General features: G+C 49.9%; 1 long non-coding RNA gene across 1 annotated transcript; it reads left to right on the forward strand.

Moving 5' to 3' along the window:
• Positions 1-7393: 7393 nt before the first annotated feature.
• On the forward strand, positions 7394-21576 carry LOC121136822. Its single transcript, XR_005873975.1, has 2 exons — positions 7394-7438; positions 18190-21576. It is a non-coding gene; the product is annotated as an uncharacterized LOC121136822 (long non-coding RNA).
• Positions 21577-21931: the final 355 nt, after the last annotated feature.

The raw sequence follows: 21931 nt of genomic DNA on the forward strand, positions 1-21931 counted from the left end.
AGCATCGGCTCTGGGTTAAATGTTGACCAGGCTGCTTTGCTCTGGGACTCTGGTTGCTGTGATTTATGTGGGGATGGGTGGAAACTTCATTCCTGGAGCAGCAGGGTTGAGAAGGGTGTTAAAGACACTTGACAAGAGGGCAACTGGGTGAGTCTGTCACTAGTGGGGTTAATGTGGGCCCTTGATAAAGGGGTGAGTGTGGCTTCTGCTGCTCTCTTTCCTGTATTCTCTCTCTCCACCCCCACCCTCCCTCAAATTGTGTGGGCGTGCGTGCGTGCGTGCGTGTGTGTGTGCGTGTGTGTGTGTGTGTGTGTGTGTGTGTTCAACTTGTCTCACTTTTTACCACGTGGGAGGCCAGGAACCAAATTCAAGACATTAGACTGGTCAGGAAGAGGCTGCCCCTGCTGAGCCACCTCTTTGGTTCTCTCAGACAGTCTTGCTCGCCATGGGTTGCTGCGGCATGGAGACCCTTGCTGGTTGCAGATCCCTGGGCCATAGATGCCCCAGCCTCTGGAACTATAAGAACTGTGCTAACTACCCTGGGCATTCTGTGATAGCGTCAGGAGACAGACAGACACAGAAAGCCTCCTCTCTTTTCGTCTGGAAAAGGGGGGATCATAGTTCCTACTTAGAGGAAGAACTGTAGCTGTGGCGCCTGGCCCAGGGAAGAAGCTATGTAGCAAGTTAGTTCCCATCATCCTTTGCTTTTCCATTTAGGTGTCTTAAGAAATCACCTTCCTGTCTCCCCCCCCGCCCTCACCCCCGAGACATAGCTCTCTTCTAGTCCTTTGGATCTGAAGACAAACACACAAATTGTTCAGCAGCAACCAATTTTGTACCATGGCAACATGCTGTTTCTAATTACCCGCCTCTACCCTGTAACAGCTGTGGCACGCATGGCCCGGCCGTGACGTGCTCCAGATGCGGAGGTATTCCGCCAGGTGCCTACTCTGAGTGCATCATGGGGGGGCATTCTAGCCCACCCAGCCTTTCTTTCCTCTGCTTTTCTGCCCTTGATCTGGATGGTCTTTCAGAAAAGGACTAGGCCTCAGTCCAAACTCTGCGTCCAGGTGTTCGAGCCTTAGGGCTGGGTTTGAAGACGTTTCTCCGGACTTCCTACCTCTCCCGTGCTCCGCTGGCCCCCAGAAGCCCATATTCAACAAGTAGTTAATTTAAAAAGTTACTTTTATTTGTGTGTGTGTGTGTATGTGTGTGTGTGCGCGCGCACGTGCGTGTGTGTGCGTGCATGCGTGCACGGATGTCATACATATGTGTGGGCTCATGGAAGCCAGGAGAGGTTATGGGAAGGCAGTGAAGGTCATGCTCAGTTGTAAGTTGCCAGATGTGGGTGCCGAGAGGCAAACTCCGGTCCTCCGGAAGAGACCTCTTTACCACCGGGAGCCGCCTCTCTAGCACGGCAAGGATTTCCCCAGCATCCTCCAAGCTCAAGGTTGTCTTCTGTAGGCTAAGGACACGTCTGTGAGCCGAGCAGAGGTCTTGCCTTCACGGAGCTTATAGCCCAATAGGGACCTGGATGACAAGACAAACTAATCAAGAATATGGTTATACCCCAACAGCCAGGTGCCGAGGGGTGGGCCCCAATCCATGGTGCTGTCGGGAAGGCATGGGGGCCTATGGGAGGAAGTTAGGCCACAGAGGGTGTGCCCTGAAGGCGACACGGGCCCTGCTGCCTCCTTTCCTCTCTCTGCGTCTTGACCACCATGAGGTGACAGTTTTCCCGTCTTGACCACCATGAAGTGAGAGGTTTCCTTCACGCATTCCCCAGCGTGATATCCTGCCTCACCCCAAAGGCTCCAAAGGCAACGGGAGACCATGGGCTCTGAATACGTGGCTCTGTGGTGTAAACGCTTCTTTGGTTTGAGTTGCTCATCCTGAGTATTTCGCAGCAGCAACCGGAGCCTGGCTAACAGGCTCCCGCGGGAAGAGCATTAAGCCTTAAACAAAAGCAAAGCAGACTGAGGTGAGAATGCACGAGAAGCCTCCATTCCTTGAGAATGCCACATAGTTGGGACAAAACAGCAGCGTGTCTCTGTCCCCAGTAAAAAGATGTCTGCTAAAACAGCCCCTAAGTCACCAGAGATCAGCCCTTTTTAACCGCAGTAAATGCTTAATGTCCCACATGACCCTACACGGCTCCACCGGCTCCTGACGTCACACTTGTATTCCAGTGGGGAGGAAAGAGGAGACGGTCTCTTTTAAAGGCTGTTACTTCTGTGTTCATACGTGTCTTAAATTCAAGGTGATTTTTCCCCCCATGGGATCTATGAGAACGGATCTTGGGGGAGCCACAGGTGCCAAGAGCTTTCTCAGGTGGTGTCATTGGCATAAAGAGGGAACGTGATTTTGACCTAATTCAGATCACCCCAGCTGTGCCCCCTGCGACATGTTTACAGCAGGAGACTCGAAGACAGGTGATCCGGAGACCTGACCCGAGCATCTGGGAATCACGAGCAGAGACCGGCAAGCTAGTGACACGAGGGGTCAACAGGTGCTGTTTGTGTGGCTGGCCGGTGTTTGAGCCATCGGGAGCTGTCACGCAAGAAGTCAGGTTTGAAGCTTTTCACTCGGAGTGTTCCCGTGTGACCAAGGCTGAAGAGCATCAGGCCTTCCAAGATGGGCGATGTGACTTGACTAAGAAATGTTCACGCACACTGCTGGGGAGACGGCTCATGAGATCCCGGGTTCGGATCCCTGGCAAACATGTAAAACAAAATAAAAAACAAAACAAAACAAAACTGCAAAATCTTAAGCATACAAAAGCAGGTAGGGCAACAAACGCCTGGAATCCCAGCCCTGGGGAGCAAGAGACAGTGGTGCTCCTGGAACTCAGTGGCCAGCCAGTCTAGCCATTCAGGGAGCCCCAAAGTCAGCGAGAGACCCTGCCTCGAAAAATGAGGGGTTGAGTGGGGGTGGGGGGTGGGAGGCTTTTTCTGAAGGCATGAGCCCTCTGAGAAAGCTCAGCGGGAGAAACAATCATTTCCAGGCGTTCCCCGAGGTCCCCCGAGAGACTGTACCTCCTCGGTGCCCGGTGACCTGTGTTCAGTGTGGAAGGAAGGCTTCATGCTCCCTGCCTTGTCGGGGGATGAGGGTGGGGAGGTGGGGTAGGGTGAGGGGTGGGGTGGGGTGGGGCAGGGCGGGGTGGGGTGGTACCCAAGATAAAAGGTTTAGAAAGGCAAGACATCATCTCGCCCCAGAAGATTTTTCCCTCTTCTACTTTGCTTGTTTACTTGGTAAGCAGACAAGGGAGCAGGGAATGTTCTGGTAGGAATACATGGCCTGAGGCAGGCAGTCAGAACTTTCCCTGCTGCCAGGAACATCCCAAACAGAGCCTTGAGTGTTTAAGAATCCCTGGGGCCATTCAGAGCCAGCTTGGGTAAATGTGGAGATGGGGGTGGGGTGGGGGTGGGGAGTGGAGGGGGTGGGGTGGGGTGGGGTGGGGATGGGTGTAGCCCCTGCCAGTGTACAGCAGGGAGATGGGGGGGTGTCAGCAGCTTCCCCTCCCCTCCGAGTGAAGGACCCATCTTTGAACCCTGCATCTGAACTCTGATGGCACAAATGCATCACAACAGCCACATTGAGCCTGCCTGTAGTCGAGGGAACTCCAGGGTGCTTTCAACACTTAAGCCTCCAATCTTTGGAGTCAGAGGCAATGATGATGCCACAGAGTCGCCAGGAACTCAGCCTCCTTTTGCTCTTGTCTTTCATGTAAGGCACCATGTCAGGCGTTATGTTCCTGTTCCAGGCAGGAGGAGGAAGCGGGGGGGGGGGTGTTAATCCTCTCTCCTTCAGTGCAGGCTAAACCTAGAGACCTGCGTGTAAGGAAAAGGATGCTGTAGTCCAGGGAGAGAGGGGGGAGGTAGGGAAAGAAAGAGGGAGAGACAAGAGACAGGGGAAGGGGAGAAGGAGGACAGGGAAAAGTGGAGACTGGGAGGGAAAGAGACACAGAGAGGGACTCAGAGACACAGAGACACAGAGAGGGCGAGAAAAAGAGGGAGGGGAGAGAGAGAGACAGGAGAGAGAGACAGAGAGGAGAGAGAGACAGAGAGAGACAGACAGAGACTCAGAGACACAGAGAGGGCAAGAAAAAGAGGGAGGGGGAGAGCGACAGAGAGAGGAGAAAGAGAAAGAGGAGAAAGAGAGAAAGAGGAGAAAGAGAGAGAGAGGAGAGAGAGAGGGAGAGAGACAGAGAAAGAGAGAGAGAGAGAGAGAGAGAGAGGAGAGAGATGAAAGGGTGAAAGGGGAAGGAGTTGAAAGGAAGAATTACTGCGCCCTGGGTGGTGACTAGACTCAGGGAAAGTCCTGGGTGGTGACTAGATCCAGGGAAAGCCGGCACATCAGAAAAGACTCCTGCTCCTGAGACACACAGGACCCTCTCCTTGCCCGCCCTTCTGCCCATCCCTCTCTTCATACATCAGGGGGGCAGCCCTGCTAAGTTGCACCTGGTTTCTTTTACCCCTTGGAACCTTCAACGGAAGCGGTGCTTGTCATTTTTGCCAGTTCAGTTTTGTGTTGTGGATGTCTGTGCCACAGCAGTGGGAACACATCCTCTGTCCCTGCCGTGGACAGTTGGCAAATACGATGTAAATAGAGGCGGCTGTCACAGCCTCTCTGAGCCTGGACCTGGCTGTCTCTCCTCCCAGGTGGCCTGAGAGCAGCAGCTGAGCCAAGGCCTTGCTTCACTCCCTGCCCCTGGGCTCTTGCCCTGCAGTTCTCTTAGTGCGGCGGGGCTGTCCACGCTGTGGTTCCGTGTATGCAGGACACAGGCCAGGCTCAGGAAAGGCCTGGGAGATACTCGCCCCATGTGTTGTAGCCCCGCCAGGGGCCCAGACTCTCCTGCCATGGGGCTCCACGGCTTCTGTGGAGCACAGGCTGTTCCCAAGTAGGTGATCGTTTCCCTGGGACTAGCTTCATGAGCGAGAAAAGAGGACAATCAGTTTAACACACCGTGCTGCTTCAGAGGGCTGAGCTCAACTCAAAACAGAATATTCTAATATGCCTTTTGTTTTTTTTTTTTGGTCAAGCCATGGATAACTTGAACAACAAAACAAAACAGAAATCCAGGCAGCATGTGGCGTATGACACCACTTAACGACCGCGCACACACACGTGCATGCATGTGGAGTGCTCTCCCGACATGCATGTCTGCGTTCTGTCCACAGCAGAGCTTTGGATCGTGCTTATTTTCTTCTTTATGCATTTCCACATATTCAATCACTTGTTTACATTTTATTTGCCCCCCCGCCCCGTGTGTGTGTCTGTGTGTGTGTGTGTGTGTCCGCGTGTATGTGTACATGCCCGCATGTGTGCACGCTAGGGTGAATGTCAAGATGGAAGCCAGAGGACAGTGTGGTTTTCCTTTCTGTCCTTTATTTCCCCCCCGAAGGAAATCTGACACCCAATAAATCCACTTTTCATTTTGAAGAGACAAACTCTATGTTCTTCTCTGGCTGTGTACTACGTTACATCTACCAAGTAATTATACAGGTTTCATCTCTCTCGAAATCTCAGTGATTCTAAAAGTGTAATGCAATTATCCCCAACTTATAGACACCATAGCCTGAGGCTCGCAGAAGGGAAAGGAGGGCTCTTTCTGTATCCTGTTTCCCTAATCCTACATTTCACTGGTAAAGAATTTTATCTTACGCTTTGAGGCCTATGTGATTCGTACTAGCCATGTCTCTTTTTAGTTTGCCCATCTGTGAAATGGGCTAATGCTGCACCTACCCATGGGGCATTTGAGAGATTTAAGCGTGGCAGTGCATGTGAAGCACAGGACTAGCCTCTCCCCCATAGCTGTCGCTTGATGTCGGTTCTTGCAATTTTTGGCCAACTTTGGAGTAGGCGTCTCCCTGTTCTGGTCTACTTCGTCATGCAGAGAAGTGAATGGGTTGATGGTGGCTGGGATGTCTGCACTCGAACTCCCCAGTTCTTGAGGTATGTGAAGCAGAGTTGACTTTGAGAAATGGGATGGCAGGGGGAGCAGTTGTCACTTACTCATTCTCTGCCCAGCAAATTAATGACAAACGGAACTCATGTGACAGGGGCTGGGAAGGTTCCCAGTCAGCAGTGTTGGCCAAGCAGTCGTGAAGACTCTGAGTCCCGTCCTCGGGAGCCTCAGTGCATGCCTGGGGGGCAGAGACAGGAGGACTCCTGGGGCTGGTGGGGAGCCAGCCTAGCTGAGTTGACAAGTGGTGACCAGAGTGTGATCCCTGGAATCCATTTGCAGGTGGAAAGAGAATACTCACCATGTGTGCACTGTGGCTCACGTGCCCACGCACAGACATCATGTGCACACATGTACACAATCATCACGAAAGTCAGATGGAGAACAGCAAAGGAAGACTACTGATGTCACCTCTGGCCTTCACATGTGCAAGTGAATGTACGCGTGCATGCACACACACTCACTCACTCACACACACTCACACACACACTTACATATTCACACACTCACTCACACACATACTCACACACTCACCCACATTCACACACACCCACTCACTCACACAGACACACTCACTCATACACACACTCACACACTCACTCACATATACTCACACACACTCACTAACACACTCACCCACATACTCACTCACACACTCACACACACTCACTCACACACACTCACACACTCACACACACACTCACTCACACACACACTAAATGGCAGGGAGAGAGAGTATATAAGGCATAGAGCAGCAGAAGCTACACTCATCCTTTTAACAAACACGCACTCTTCGTGGGCAACATTAGCCCAGTGGCGACAGAGTCCCCAAGCCCTAATTACCCTTCGTTAGGTGCCTTTAACTGTGATCTGGTGACCTGACAGTCATGAGAGGGATGATTAGGAGGTGGGAGGAGCCGGTGGAAGGGAAAATCGAATGTTAGCGGGTGGTTGGATGGGATTCAAACACAGAAACCAGAGATGGAGACAGCACGGTGGAATCCGCCAACCCGTGTGGCTAATATTCATCAGTGACCGTAATGCGTAGCACGTAGGACAGTGACCCAATATCTGAACACTGCAGAGCGTGGGCAGGGTGTCCCCGCCATAGGACAGCCAGCTGCACATGCCCGCAGAGGTGGCGCACGGGCTGGTTCTGTGCATCAACTTGACCCAAGCTGGAGCCGTCAGAGAGGAAGGAGCCTCAGCCGAGGATCTCAGCCTCCATGAGATCCAGCTGGAAGGCATTTTCTCAATTAGTGATCAATGCGGGGCCCAGCCCATGGTGAGTGGTTCATCCCTAGGCCGGTGATTCTGCGTTCCGTAAGAAAGCAGGCTGAGCAAGCCCCGGGGAAGCAAGCCAGTAAAGCAGCTCTCCTCCATGGCCTCTGCTGTCAGCCGCTGCCTCCAGGTTCCTGCCCTGTTTGGGTTCCTGTCCTGACTTCCTTCAGCGATGGACAGCAAAGCTGAAGTGTAAGTCAAATAAGCCCTCTCCTCCCCAGCTTGCTTTTAGGTCATGCTGTTTTGTTGCAGCAGTAGAAACCCTAACTAAGACAGCTGGGTTACCTGGAGGAAGGCTTGGGCAGGGAACAGGTGCCTGGGCGTGGCCAGCACCTCACTGCCCTGCTCCTTGTCAAGCGCCACCCTGGCTGCAGGGGTGCTGAGACTGTTCTGAAGAGGTGTTCTCTCGGTTCCAGTTGTACGAGTCTGCTTTGGCTCACTTGTGTTGGACTGCAGAATGTGCGGCAAGTGTGTGTGGGGTTCGTGCCTCATCATAAATCTGAGGCTTGGACATGGCATTTCTGTCTTCAAAGGTCTGCGGGGAGCCTTGTGGGAGTTTCCTGACTCAGCTGAGCTGATGATGACAGGGGTGGCTCTCTGGTAGCTGCTTGCAGAGGAAGTAGGTTCATGATTCTGGAACTAAGGAGGGATAGTAGGGCCAGGGGACATCTGTCTAGAACAGGCAGTTGGCTAGTGACATGATCGGTCTTTGGACTGTGACCTACCCTTTATTAAAATTGCAGTTGATAACAGCCTTTGTCGTGGTGTTCATGGGCTTCTCTGGTGGAAAGTGACCAGTCCCCAACATTAGTCAACAGTAAAAGAGTCATTCTGTCTCTGCTTTTTGGTTTTTCAAGACAGGGTTTCTCTGTGGCTTTGGAGGCTGTCCTGGAACTCGCTTTGTAGACCAGGCTGGCCTCGAGCTCACAGAGATCTGCCTGCCTCTGCCTCCCGAGTGCTGGGATTAAAGGTGTGCACCACCAACGCACGGCTGTCTCTGCTTTTTGAAGACAGGGATGAGTTTAGAAGACGGTAGCAAGGGAAAGGAAATGTCAGGGGGAGGGGTTTTGAGCAAGTGAAGGAGGCCTCACCGCATACCCCACCCATTTTTCTACCTCCAGTTCGGCAGCTGAGGAAACAACAGAGCCTGGGCTCCCCTCCCCCATCCTCTCATGCGCCTGTCCCCCTTCCATCCTCCAGACACTCTGGTGGCCACTGCCCTGCTCATATTATTAATCCTTCTACCAGGGCTCCCTGCTGGCCCAAGTTCCTACGCCTGGGGATGTCAGGCAAGGTCCTTGGCGACCGTGGGGAGTGGTACCTTCTTCCCAGCCTCTTTCCCTCCAAGCTTGACTCAGGCTGCCAGGGCTGGGATCCCTTTGGGTATCATCTCATGTTTCTTCCTTAGGAAAAAACAATAAAATCAAAATAGCTTTCATTTCTCGTGTCTCACGTCACAGAAGCCGGTCTCAACCTTGTTATGCAACCAAGGTGACCTTGACCTTCGGATCTTCCTGCCTCCACCTCCCGATGCCACGATGTTAGGAGCTTGTGCCTGCACGCCCCGTTTCCACAATGCTGAGGACCCAGTCCAGGTTCTGCAGAAGCTGGGGGTGGGGCAAAGCTCCACCGGCCAAGCCGCATCACCAGCCTGGAAAGAGTTTTCTTAACACAGACCTCATTGGGATCAGCTGGTGGTGGTGGCGGCAGTGGGGGTGTGGGGTGAGGGGTGAGTGGGGGGTGACACAGAGGCAGGACTGTGACATATTTTGCCTCCTAAAGGTGCAGCAGACTCTGATTGTGTATGGAGGGCCAACAGGACTTGGTGCAGAGGCCTGAAAACTACTGATTTTTATTCAAGTTTCCCCTGTTGTATAGCTGTGGGGTCATTAGCTTAGGGTCTCTGGCACGTTGCAAAGCCTGGACTCAAAATTAGTCTCCTAGGTAGGGGTAATGACCTTGCTCCCACGATTTATTGTTATTTGAAATTATAAAGTGCAATTATATCAAGTCTCCCTTCCCTCCTCCCCCCCATTCCTTACCATGGCTTTCCCCTGGCTTCCCTTTAAATTCATGACCTCTTTAAAAAAATTGCTATTGACACACACACACACACACACACACACACACACACACACACACACACACACCACACACACACACACACACACACACACACACACACACCTTGCTCAGTCTGCTTAATGTTACTTATGTGTACACTACTTCAGGGCTGACAAATTGTTATTAGGTAACTAATTAGGGGGCTCACCCCGGTAAAGACGTTTTCCCCGCCTCAGCACCCCTTAGTTCTTTGTTTACAGTTGGGGCCCTGTGAGATCTCCCCCAGCATTGTCTGCATGTCTGTTGATGTCACCCCTGTTCATGTCTTGTTTAGGCAGCCATGTTGGGTGGAGATTCCCTGTCGTTTCTTGGAGACATAATCTCACAGCAGATTTTCCAGTCTTCTGGCTCTCACAGCCTTCTCTTGCTCCCTACATCTTCCATGGCGTCCCCTGTTGCTCCTACATCTCCCATGGCGTCCCCTGTTCCTCCTACATCTTCCATGGCGTCCCCTGTTCCTCCTACATCTTCCATGGCGTCCCCTGTTGCTCCTACATCTCCCATGGCGTCCCCTGTTGCTCCTACATCTTGCCATTGCTGCCCACAACGGTTTAGGTCATAAGCTCCCTTGAGGCGTTATTAGACTCTACCTCCAAAGTTCTCCCCCCAAAGAACAAGGGAGGTGCTGTAGCCTTGCCAGTGTGTCTCTTTCCCAGGCTTTAAGTTCCATCCGAGCAGTCCAATAGTCATACTGCTCTACAGTCTACAAAGTCACTGTAGGATCATACTGCTCTACAGTGTCACTGAAACCCACAAAGTCACTGTAGGATCATACTGCTCTACAGTCCACAAAGTCACTGTAGGATCATACTGCTCTACAGTCCACAAAGTCACTGTAGGATCATACTGCTCTACAGTCCACAAAGTCACTGTAGGATCATACTGCTCTACAGTCCACAAAGTCACTGTAGGATCATACTGCTCTACAGTGTCACTGAAACCCACAAGGTCACTGTAGGATCATACTGCTCTACAGTCCACAAAGTCACTGTAGGATCATACTGCTCTACAGTGTCACTGAAACCCACAAGGTCACTGTAGGATCATACTGCTCTACAGTCCACAAAGTCACTGTAGGATCATACTGCTCTACAGTGTCACTGAAACCCACAACGTCACTGTGGGGACCTGCTTTCCTTGATGGCTTGCTGCGTGCCCCCCATCAAACGTTATCTCACTCTTAGGGGATGTCTTTCATCCAAGCACATTTCCTGACGTCCTATGAAGAGTAGGATCCCATTCTCTGGTGATTTGTTTTACCTTCATATCATCCTGTGACATCTCCAGCACCCACTGGAAATGAAAGGTGGCTTGATGGGGGAGATGAAGTCCTTCTGTGCATGTGTTTGTCTTATTGGTTGATAAATAAAGCACTGTTGGCCAATAGGGAAGCAAGATAGGTGGGACTAGGAGTCAAGGAGGATTCTGGGAAATGCAGTCAAGAGTGGAGAGTCTCCATGTGATCCTGGGAGGAGAGGACGCCAAGTCTGGTGTTCTCGGTAGGAGAAGACCTTGAAAAAAATATATATGTATATTAGAGTTACGGGTTAATAATTAAGTCAGAACTAGCCATTAAGAAACCGTAGCAAAGGGCCAACAGCTTCATAATTAATATAGCGCCTCGTGTGTTATTTGGGGCTGAGACAGTGGCGGGACCTAGCAGCTGGCGGGAAGGAGTACACGGTACAGTGGCTTTCTCCTAGTCTCCCATGGGGCCCCTGTGTGTCTCTAGCCCGGCAGGTTTCAGTGGAGGCTGGTGACGATAAACTTTCCTCTAGCCACCGTGCTGGATGGTGAGACTCGGGTCCTGCCGAGTGATGGTGACTGTGCTTTTCAATTCACACTCAGCTTGTCACGCCCAGTCTAACGCAAGGGGCGCGGGAGGCTGGGTTGGGTGGGCGGTGAACCTGCTTGTTCTAACTAATCTGAAAGTGGACTTCCCGAGGGACAGTGATGACATAACTGTAAGGATTCAGGCACTATGCTGGCCTGCCCTTCTCACCTGGCAGAATGCACTCAGGCAGTACTCTGGTCAGCACACAGGTGCAAAGGACCCCTGTATGCTGCCTTTCCTGCTCTTCCCCAGGGGCAGACAGGACTTTTCCTGTCTCCCTCTTCTCTTCTGTCCTCTCTTTGTCTCTGTGTCTCTTTACCTCTGTTCTTTCTCCGTCCCCCCTCCCTCTCCTTCCTAATAAAACTTCTTACTTAATCTCTGTCTGCCTTGGTCATCCTCGCCTGCCGTGGAATCAGCCAAGGTTCCCCTCGCGATTAATCATAACAATAACTAACATTAATTTTTGCACTGATAAGGTACCAGGTTGCATGCTAGGTGATTTACATGCATTTTATTTGTTTGCTTGCTTGTTTAATTTGTGTGTGTGTGTGTGTGCGTGTGCATGTCCACACAGTGCATGTGTGCAGGTCGGAAGACAGCTTATGGGGATTGGTTCTCTACTTGCACCCTGTGCGCTCTGGGAACCAAACTGAAGTCATGAGGCTTGAGGGGTCTGCCTTTAGCTGATGGTCTATTCCTGTGGCTCACGTCTTTTTTTTTTAATTCACACAATAATCCTATGGAGTAAATTCATTATGTTCCTGGGAAGAAACTGGAAGCCCACAGAGGTCTGATAGCAAGCAAAATGGAGGAGCTTCAAAGGAGTAGACACACAATGATTACCCCTCTGCATGTGATTCTATCTCTGTGTCAAAGCTGGGGAAACAAACTCTAGAAAGAAGCTGACAGCCAAAGGTTGAGCTGTATCAGCATCCAAGGAAGACAATGGTTTCTTGAGAGCCCCAGTTGACCCTTAATGCGTAGGGAGTGACCGTTAGAGTTGGTACTGGATAGATGCATGAGTTCCAGACGGCTTCTCCCCTTGACTGGAACTGGCTAGCCCAAAGGTAAATATACACCTGACCACAGGGTTATCAGTGTGGCATCTAACCAGTGACTTACTACATTCTCCAGGCAAGTCTGGAGGGAGATGTAGGAACTGGGGACAGTCAGTTTTGATCTCCTGGTCTATTGAGGAATCAGAGTGGAAGAGAGAATTAAGGCAGGTGTCATTGCATCCTGATCTTTATCGACTTACCTTTCAAGACTTTAGGACTTACCTTTCAAGACTCAAATAGGAACAGAGAGTGGGATAGGCTTTGAAAAGAAGAATTAAATTCATGGTTTTGCCCACTGACCTTAGAAAGGGGAAACCCAAAGCCAGAGCAGCTGTGACTTGGCAGCCATAGGCCTGGATCCAGGGATTTTGGCCTTACTCGGCCAGATCCCGGGGCGGGGGCGGGCGCTGGGCGAAGAAGGGAAGGAGTGGGAAGCTTGTCTTTCACGCTTGCGTCAGGCATTTGGGAAGGAACTCTACCCTTCAGAAAGATGAAGATGGATTCTGTGTTGCCTTGGTAACACAAAGGAAAACTGTCAGCTCTGCTCTGAATGTGAGCATCTCACAAGTCGTCATTAGCTTCTTGTCTGATTTTGCCAGAAGGGCTAGAGCTGTGCGTATCTGGGGTCTTAGGCAAATTCATCATGTCTCTTAAGCATTCGTAACAGTCTCATGGAAAAACTGTGATGAAGAGGAGGGGAAAGGAGTCTTGGAGAAGGCAATGACTTCAAGCTGAGCAAAAGAGATTCCCTCCTTGAGCCTTTGGCTTGAACCCCACGCTGCTGAGAAACAATTCTCCCGGTCACAAGTTATTTCCCTCCATCATCTGCGAGGCTGGAGCTGGCAGCTCTGTTTATTGTGCACGAGGAGGGGAGGGGATTAAGCTGCTCTTCCGTGTAGCACAATCCAGCTCGGGAAAGCTGGGATGGCTGTTTTGATTGTGTTGCTATGGCGACCAGCGGCCCACCGGTTTGATGACCAGCCACGACTTCAGTAACTGCGCCCAGGACTCCTTTGACTGACGGCAGGGCTCCCTCTTCCCCGTGGTACGTCACTGCTTTCCTGTTGCAGGTTACCCTGGCGGTAGCACACGTCATGGTTCCAACATGCCCCAACATACTCAGGGAAGGGCAGGAGTGAGCAGAGAGTGCGTCATTCCCAGAAGCTGGATACTGCCGTTGCCTGGCTGGGATGTCCTGTGAGACCAAACAAACCCTGTTCCCGCCCTGACAGCGTCTCCTGGGCCAAACTCACTCACCTTTTTGTAACTGTCCTAGGCAAGGGTCTGCCCCTCTCTTACCTTGGAATGCAGCCAGAGGCCTTTGGAAGTCTTTGTTCGGTATCAACTCCTGTTCTAGTCAAACGTTTGGTCCCCTAAATCCTTTCCAAGGTTTGAGCCTTGGTCCCACCTAGGATCTGCCAGCCTCCTGGGGATGTCTCTTGTTTCTACCACATGGTGCTCTGCTCTGCCTTTCAGATGTCTCTTACCCCACCCCTCCGTCCTTTACGGCACAGGGAACGTGTGTTCCCCTTGGGGTCCTACCCCGAAAAGTGTGTGCTTTGCTTGCGTCTCTGTAATCCACAGCCCCTCCCTTTCCAGTCCAGAATATTCCCTGCTTCCTACAGGCCTGGTGGGAAACCAGCTCTGGCCTTTCTGGGCCTTCTAGCAGTGTGGGGATACAGCTTGTTCATCTTTTCTGTCCTATAGCCGAAGGGGACAGATGTCAGGTCACTTTCTTGAGAAAAAAAAAAACAGAACTGGGCAGAGCTGTGTAAACATGTGCTTCACGGGCATTTCTGGCGGCGTTTATAGAAAAGAAATGCATGACAATGGAGGTCCTCCGTGGGTGCGAACCCTCAGGACACGAATCCTGCCCTCTGTCTCAGGCTCCCGGGAGCTGGCTTCCAATTTTGGAGAATAAGTGACTATATTATGTGTTTCCAAGTGAAGTTTGGTGCCTTTCAGGTCTGGCCTTAAGTTGTCTCTAGACTGGATGACAGAACGACCGAGCAGCGGGCACCCTCAGGAGATGGCTTCTTCTGCCACAAGGCCTCCCCAGACACGTATTAGCACTCTGTCCCTCTGTCCCAGCAACAGTCAGGGATGGTCCATTATTTGCTAGTGACTTTTGATCATGAACCCTGTCTTATTCTCAAGTGTTCAAAGCTCAGTCCAAACCAAACTCTTTTTTTTTTTTTTCTTTCCAAGACAGGGTTTCTCTGTATTGTTTTGGAGGCTGTCTTGAAACTTGCTCTGTAGACCAGCCTGGCCTTGAGCTCACAGAGATCCGCCTGCCTCTGCCTCCCAAGTGCTGAGATTAAAGGCGTGAGTTACCACTGCCCAGCTTCAAACCAAACTCTTACTTCACATTTAACTCGAAGTGAGGTTCTTTTTTTCCCTAGCTTCCGCCTGGGACTTCGCCTGCGTCTCAGGGATTCTGTTCACGGTGTTCTGGCTACGCACCTTCCTGAGAGGCCCGAGAGCTCACTGGCTGAATTCCTATTGGTGTGTGCATGTAGCTCACCACACAGCTGGCTCCCACATTGCCTCCAGTCTCATGATCCCCGCCAGGCCACTCTGAAGGCTGTCTCTGTCCCAGTTTCTAGCATGTGGAACCCTTGAAATTATTTTAATATTATTGTTTGAGAATTTTATACCCACGTATGTGTTTTGATCAGATCTACTCCCAGATTCTCCCCTCCAATTCCTCTTCTGTCTTCCACCTGCCCACTTGCATCCTGATGTCTGGTGTTCTTTTTTTTAAACAACAGCAACAAAACCACTTAGCCTGCTTTGCATGGTAGTCTGTGCATGGTGCAGGGCCACTCACTGGGGCGTGCTGAACTCATGGCCTCTGGGACTGCAGGGACAAGATCCACATAAGATCAGTCTAACCCAGATGCCAGCAGGGATCAGGGAGGGACTTGGGGAGTCCCACCCTTAGCCGGAGGTGGGGGGGTTGGGAGGTTGGGGGAAGTGGAGAGGTGGGGAGGGTAAGGGGGTGTCACTGGCTGCCCAAGGAGGGAGAGTCAGTTTTCTTCTGGGATGTGACCCCTAAGAGGCTACCTAATTGGTCATTGTTACTATTATTACTCTTGCTGTTGGTAGCTGGACTGTGGTTTTCCTTACTCCTTTAACTCCCAGAGGGGAGATACTCAGTGATTTTTTTTTTCATGGTATTTTGTTATGTAGCTCAGGTACGGCCCTAAAACTCATGATTCTCTTGCCTCGGTTCCCAAGTGCAGATATCACCAGTGAGCACTGCTACCTTGCTGTATTCGACTTAACTTAAAAAAGGTTCATGGTGTGGATCTGTGCCTGTAACACTTCAGGTGCTCAGAAATAATTGGATTCATTGATGGTTACATCTTAATGAAATTAAGATATCTATGTATCTATCTATCTATCTATCTATCTATCTATCTATCTATCTATCTATCTGTCTATCTCCAGGCTGGTCTTGAACTCACAGAGATCCTCCTGTCTCTGCCTCCTAGGTGCTGGGATTAAAGGTGTGCATCACCACCGAGTGGCACACTTATCTAATAGTTAAGTAGTCATTTGGATCTTGTGGGTAAAAACCTGTGACATTGGCACCTGACTTGCTTTGCTTGGACTTGCTGTCTGTCTTGTTCTTTTTAGTGCTGCTCAGGCTGTGGATTTTCTCCCGTGTCTTTTCCCCACTACGCTGCGCAGCAGGCCTTTGGGGGGGGTGGACAGTGACAGGGCCAGCAAGTGCTGCCTTGGGTAGAAGAAGCTCATGGGTTCTGAGGTTCCGTGGCTTTGCTGGTTGTCACACCACCGTAAGGCAGAACAGCAGGACTGGTGTTTGGGATCCGAGTTCAGACCTGATCATGTCTGCCTTGCAGTAGGATCGGGCAGCCAGGGTGTCTGCATTCTCAGTACGCAGGTATAGAAAGACATCAGGGTACCACATTCAGTGGTCCCTCGGGGGTCTGGGGACCAGCAGCAGCAGCAGCAGCAGCCCCTGGGAACGTGTAGGAATGCAGGTTCTCAGGCCCCACCTCAGACCCTCTGAATCAGCCACTCCAGGGTGGGGCCCGGCCACCTGTGTTTTAACAAGCCCTCAGGTAGCTCCAACACACATTCAAGCTTGAGAATCCCTGGCCTTGGCCATCCTGAGGCATACTTCCTGCTGTTCTTTATTCACTGTGACCTTGGCATCCCGTGGCAGGAAGGTAGGGACACGCCTGACACCCCTTTTATGATGATCTTTCCCGCAGCTGAAGGATCACCCTGACAGCACAGGAGTTCTGTGCCCCGAAATGTCGCAACTTCACACACTGTGCCTGAGATTAGTCAATGGGGCTGGTGTCTTTCACCACAGCATCCAAGTCCAGGAATACCTTCTTATGTCATCCTGGGTTTCCCCCGATTAAGAATCCTTTCCCTTCCCCCGTAGGAGGAGAGAGAGATTATCTTGGACTTAAGTAAAGGTAGAACTCATAGCATGCTTTTCTCACAGATAAAAGTCACGAGTGGCTGAGTGGGTCCATCCATTTAAGTGGACGTCTGTGTGCTGTTTAGACAAGGAGCCGGGCTAAAACAGAGGACACAAACAGTATTGACAGTGACAGAATTATGCAAAAGAGGTAGTGCTGTAGATGAGAGAATAGGAGTCTCATGTGTGTGTGTGTGTGTGTGTGTGTGTGTGTGTGCGCGCGCGTGTGTATGCGTGAGTGTGTGTGTGACAGAGTGAGTTATTGTCTAGGATTCACTAAAGAAGCCATTTATTCTTTGGCTGGATTTTGAGATCAAGGAGTTCGGCAGGGAGACAAGTAAGAGAAGCACATTCCAGGCATACCACGGATGTGCAACTATGAGGAGGCATGGGATAGCATGGTGTGTTTGGGGAGCCATGGGTGGCTTGGTGTTACGAAGCCCCGAGTTTCGAGGACCAGTGACATGGGGGTCAGACAAGGAATCAAGAGGCAGGTCATGGCCGCGGAATCACCCTAAGGAGTTTGCATTTGGCCAATATGCTGCCGTTTCTGCAAAGTGTTCCCACCGCAGACTTCTGGGCTCTGGGGGGCTGTTAGGCTGTCTAGGGAAAAAATAGTAACGTGAACGTGAAAAGCAACACGGTTTCTTCAAGGACCCAGGGAGAGCCAGAAAGAGCATGGAAACTTCTAGCTGAACTTCCTTAGGGTCTTCCAGCTGTGTGGGAAGGCATTTTGGACTGTGCCCCTGAGCCCTGGGAGGCTATGTTAGTCATGTCCCTCGTAGGGTGAAATCCATGTTCTTACCATGGCTTCCAAAGGCACAAGTCAAGTCCTGCCTGCCCCTCTGGCTGGGAGACAGCCGCAGTGGTCACGTCTGTGTTGTCCTCGCTGCCCTCTGCCCCCCTCCCCTCGTGGTAATTGTGACCCAGCCTAGGGTAGCTGCTCCCCCAGACAGTCCTCATATAATTGTTTCCACTGTGTTTCCCCATGTCCGCAACCTAGATTTAGTGCTTTTAGGTAGCAGGGACTTTTGTTAGGGCCATTCATCTTTGCGTCACTATCTTAGGGTTTGGCCCGTGGGGAAAAAAAATCACAAAACGTAGAAGAAGGAATGGATGAAACCGTGGTAACCATAACGGCTGATATTTACACAGGGCCTTGAGTATCGCATACACAATCTCCTCAAAACTTCATTTCAACCATGTAGTGGGTGATCGATACCCCAGACTTGCGTGCAAAAGGGCACAGGCTCAGAGAAGCGGTGTGACTTTCCCAGAGTAGCCCAGCTGAGTCAGAAGAAGAGGGTGATTTCTCGCTCAGCTGCCTTATTCTCTTGTCCTCACCGCCAGGCTCTTGGGAACTTCCTGTGGCACCTGCTCTCTGGTCGCAACTCCTCCCAGCGTCCCTTCCTTCTCTTCCTCCTAATTCCTTACCTCTCGGGCTTGGCTCTCTCCTTCCCTCCAGGATTCACTGCTCAGCTTTGGGAAACCCACGTGCGATGGGTGTGCTCCTGTTACAATGAGAGGACATCGAGAGCCCAGGATAAGTCAGCGAAGAGGCTCTTCCGACGGACGGGGAGACCACAGGCGATGCTTTGCTCAAGGACGGCGCTGTAGGCCTGCAGAGGCCTGCGCCTGGCCCCTCTCTGGGCTCCCATGAGCTGCCCAGGGGTATGGTTCGTAGGGAAAACATTAAGCAGTGCACCCCAGGAGAAAATGATGTCATTGCCTGCCCAAGAGTGATCTATTCATTCATTAACAACATATTTGCTATCTTTTCCAATGATAGATTAGGTCCTCCCTGCAGATGCTTTCGTTCCTAACCCAACTCCAAGGACGGGCTATGCGCCTCCAGCAGCCTGTCAATCTTCTTCCTGGCCCTGCCCCCCTCACACTCAACACTCACCAACATACCTTTGAACTTGATTCTCGGGCCGTCCAATTGTCATAGGATAGGAGGCAGAACCCTAGAAAGGGTTGCTTTACGACTAGCAATTTGGCTTTTGAAGGAGGTACAGTATACAAAAGAAATTATGTGAGGGAAAAAAAATCTAACACCTTCTTTACTGAAGTCAGGCCCAAGGTCCAGATCTGTGTCTTGTGAAATGAAATCTGAGGCCATAAGCAAGTCCCTCACATCTGGGATCTTGCCTGTGGCAGATTCTCTAAAAGCTGAGATACAACATGGAAACACGGGAAAGAGCGTTCATGGAAAGCCTACTAAGTGTCAGGTTTTTCCCATACCTCACCCCGTGACAGCCGCCTCGTGCATTAGGTCACCCTCACCTCTGGCGTGGACAGCTAAAGCTTGCACGAAGCAAAGCTTCCGACTCCTGCTTCCTGAACCTGAACACCATCACCTTCATGTGTCTCAAAGCCACCCCCCAGCCAGGACCCTTCAAGGATTTACCACAGACACCACTTTTCCCTGGGACACTGTTCGTTTGCTCGGTATTCGTGAGAAAGACTGTTCTGAGTGGGCTGGGGGAGTGTTCTGAGCATAGAGGTGGAGCTGGGTTTGGGATAGAGTAAGCTGTGAATGCTTTGTCACATAATGTTGGGAGCTGTTTGAGAAGGCTCAGCGGCTAAGAGCACTTTGCTGCTCTTCCAGAAGGCTAGACTTCCATTCCACACTGGGTGGCTCAAACCGTCTGTAACCGCAACTCTAGAGGATCTGACGCCCTCTTCTGGCCTCCACGAGCACCCACACCAATGTGTGCATACACACACGCACATACACACACGTGAATGAAATGCATCTTTAAAATTAGTATTGGCTTGAGTAAGACACTTTAAAATGAATATAGACTTGCCAATTTTTAGACCTGTGCAGAGGACCAAATCACCCCAGTTGTCATGTTTATACAGTGGCTGGATGAGGGCTGTCATCCTAATGACCGTCTCATTGGATCGTCTGTGGGTGCTGGGTGAAATCGATGGTGACAGCCACTTTTGTAAAACGAAGAGAGGGGAGCAATGCAGAGAGTCACGTTTATGAAGGGAGCGATGCTTGTTAGAGGAACTCCTATCCCAAGGAAGCTTCGGCCTCAAGAACGTGTTTGTCTTGGGCTCCACCTTAAGTGACTACTCCCTCTTGGCCACAATCTGCCTTGAAATCTAGGCTCTTTGATGTGGTGGCATTTGCATTACCCTTTGTCCCCAAGGCTCACCCCACCCTCACTCCCCACACTGGCCACATCTCTATGTCTCTGTCATTTCTTCCAGGTGACTCAGTTTCAGCAGGTCCCCCTCCTCTCTTGCTTCAGCCTGATCACTAAAGCAGTCCTGAAGGCCTCCAGGAGACAGCAGAGCTCGCACCTCCTCCCTTTTGGGTTTTTAACTCCTTCGAAAACCAAAACTGTAGTCCCTAAGCCTTGCTTAGAGGGCACCACTCCAGTCTTTGGACTTCAACACAGCCCCCAGTTGCCTCACTAAAGTAGGACGCATCCTCATCTCAAATTGCAGTCCACGCTTGACGCGCCAAACCGGCACGGAACAGAACTAGCAGTTACCCGATCACCGTCTGTAGAATGTTTAGTTTTTCTGTGTGGTCTATTTTATTAGAGTGATATCAAACATTGTGTACTCCTTCATGCCTGGAAAAAATTTTTTTCATTTCATGGGGAAAAAAAAGATAGATTGACTCAGGGAATCAGTGGATTCATTGATGCCTGTGGAATAGACCCACCAATTTCCTATTATAAAACATTGTTTTCTGTTATAAATAATAGCGTTAAGTGTATTCCTATGTCTATGGTAGAACATGTTTTTTTGGTATTTTATGGCATTTGTGAAGGTAGTACATCTGTAGAGATGGAGTTTCTTGGCTGAAATTGGTCTCTGCATTTTTAGACCTTTTAGATGGATTGTTAGTTGCCTTTCAAGAAGTACGAACCTTAATTGATTTACTTGTCGAGCAGTGTGTAAGAATTCTAACTCCACAGCCCAGAGCGTTCACTTTGATTAATAGCAAAGTTGGCCGTCTCTTCCTGTGGTTGCTAGCAATATTTCTTGGCTTGGCAATGAACTCCATTTATAGCCTCTCCATTTTATAATATAAGGTGATTCATGTTCTCACTGCTTTATAAATTTTGTCAACACATTAATGCTATTTTTTACTTATCTTACATGTTTTATTTAGCATGTTATTTGGCTTTTCTCTCCTCAGTATACAATGTTATATTTTTTTCCAGGGTCCAAACGCCACCCTTTCTGAGTTTTCCGACTTTGTTTTATTTGAATGAGAACATGGATATATGTGTGTATGTGTATATATTCATGTACACAATATATATTTCTTTTTCTGTTTTCTGTAAAACATTAACTGTTTAATATAATTTGGCTTACTTTGGTTTATGATGCAAGGTCAGAGTGTGACTTAATTTGCTGTCACATAGTTAATCCATTAGTTTAACATAATTTCCCCTGGCCCCTAACTGCTACTCTTGTCACTTAATAAATTCTTAGATAGTTGTATTTGGGGACCTTTCTGAGGCTCTCTTTCTGTGTCTTTGATCTAACTTTCTCTTCTGGCACTTTTACAGCAATATTTTATTTATTGTGGGTTTATAGTACTTAAAAAAATCTAGTGGGGCAAGCTTATTCACATTCTTCTTCTCTTTTGATATTTTCTTGACAATTCTCATACTCTTATTCTCCTAGCTGAACTTTGCAATTGTTTTCTCAGGTTCCCAGAATGCCACTGTAATTATGACCAAAAAAGTAGGACATCTATAAATTAGTATGTAGACTTTCCACTCAGGAACATGGGGTTTCTTTCCGTTTACTCAACTCTTCCTTTATTCCTCAGTATAAAAATAATAAAGTTTCGTGAGTGTTGTTTGTTGATAAATATCTTGATTTTTTTTGGTTTCTCACTTTTAATTGGGCCTTTTGTAAATACATTTTTTTAACTTGTGAATTATTTTTCATGTGTGTGTACGTGTGTATATGTGTGTTTTTTGGTGTGTGTGTGTCTTCTGGCTCTCTCTCTTTGTGTGTTTGTGTGTGCATGTGCACGCGTGTGCATGTATGAGCATGAGTATGTTTGTGTATATGTGTGTTTTTTTGGTGTGTGTCTGTGTGTGTGTCTTCTGTCTTTTCTCTCTGTGTGTGTGTTCTCTCCCTCTTTCTCTGTGTGTGTTTTTTGTTGTGTGTTTCTGTGTGAGGATATGGTATGAGTATGCCACAACGCACATGTGGAGATC

Source organism: Mesocricetus auratus, unplaced genomic scaffold (genome assembly GCF_017639785.1).
Source record: "Mesocricetus auratus isolate SY011 unplaced genomic scaffold, BCM_Maur_2.0 Super-Scaffold_6730, whole genome shotgun sequence".
Taxonomy (NCBI): domain Eukaryota; kingdom Metazoa; phylum Chordata; class Mammalia; order Rodentia; family Cricetidae; genus Mesocricetus; species Mesocricetus auratus.